Here is a 1,785-nt window from a genome sequence, read left to right on the forward strand (position 1 = left end):
TGCCGCATAGGTATTATTTTGGTTATTTAACTTATTTAACAATCTAATTTGTTCACGTAAAGCCTCGATTGCGGTTTTTTGATTGTCAATTATTGTATCTTTGTGAGCTAATAGCTCTTTTAAGTGGTAATTTCTGTAGAATGGATAGGAGTCTCACCGTTTGAGCTTTTTGCACTTGCGCCTTTAGAATCTTGATCATTTTCATCAGAGCAACAATTAATAAGCTTGTCGTCAACTTTCTTAACGTGTTTTAATAGTTTTACACAGCTCACATGCGACACTGTTTCACATTTAATACATTTTAATCCACTTTGGGCAATATTTTTGCATTTCCGACACGGTTTACTGGCATTATTTGGGCCAGCACTTTCTCCGTACGCCATCTTAAAATATAAGGGAACTTAAGTGATCATTTATTAAGCGGCAGAGCAAAGCGATGCAAGCTTTATAGGGGAGTCGATGGTGTTCGTCTGTCCGTGAACACGATAATTGTCAAACGCTTGGACCGATTTGGTTCAAACTTTGCACAGTTGACCTATATGCCTAATAAGCCTATTCAAAAAGGGTCAAATCCAATGACCCGTTGGGGGTCGAAGTTTTGGGCAGAATCGCGCATGCGCAAGAGTGTCAAATTCTTATTTCCGGCCAAACGGCTGAAACGATTGGAACCAAATTTGGTATACTTAAACTTATTATAAAAGGGCAGAATCGCGCATGAGCAGATGAGCGGATGGTATATGTGCTAGCCACAGCAATTTTTTGTTATGGAATTGTTTGCTGTTTGCACAGTCGATCCCAACCAATATCGTAATTTGGGGCACTAATTGGTAATGATTTGCTTGTTTTTGACGCATCACCGGTTAAACTACCTCTTAGATATTGCAATTTCTGCATCTTACTGAGTCTTTCATTTTCATCGCTGGCCGATTAGAAAGCGTCGTAAAACTTGATCCATTGATCAAAAGTACCATCGAATGTAGGAAGATGAATAGTTAATAATTTTACCTGATTAGGAGTAAAAGAAACTTGAGTGTAGCTGACTTGATTGATTCGAGCTTTGTCTTCTAATGATTCAATTTGATCTTAAATTTTATTGAACTCGAGAAAGGTTTGGTGCACTGAATCCAAACGCCCTTTTAATTAATTGATATTGGTGTCCGTTTTGTAAATTTGTTACCCTTGTTGTGAAATTTGTGAGTGCTACCTCTTGCCTATCGCGTTTTGCTGATTTGAAGCGTGCGAATTGTTACAGAGAGTTGTTTTTGAGGATCGCATGATTAAAGGAATATGTTGCAATGTAATGTAATAAGAAATGAGATTTTGACTTTGCCGAACGTGTAATCCAAAATGGTGATTCACTGTACATTCCACATTAACTGCATTTAGGAACTTTTTACTTCTGCACACGAGTAGCGGTAAATGGTTGTTATCGAGACACTTTGTTGATCTTGTGATGAACCATACACTGCACTACTTGCACCCGTGTTGTACGTTTTGATTTGACTTTGATTGATTATTTGATTAAATATCCGGCTCGAAGGACCAATGTGATACTTAAGCTTCTTTAAGCATTTGGAACTGGGTATATTAAACAAACAGGTATGGATACGCATTGATTTTATTTAGCATCGCGTTCCAACCGACATGTATAGAGATATTTACAGATAGCAAAATACCTACATAAAATGAACATAATTTATTTATTTATTTATTTATTTATTTATTTATTTATTTATTTATTTATTTATTTATTTATTTATTTATTTATTCCCCCCCCCCCCCCCA

This window comes from Photinus pyralis, unplaced genomic scaffold (genome assembly GCF_008802855.1).
Source record: "Photinus pyralis isolate 1611_PpyrPB1 unplaced genomic scaffold, Ppyr1.3 Ppyr1.4_LG3b, whole genome shotgun sequence".
Taxonomy (NCBI): Eukaryota; Metazoa; Arthropoda; class Insecta; order Coleoptera; family Lampyridae; genus Photinus; species Photinus pyralis.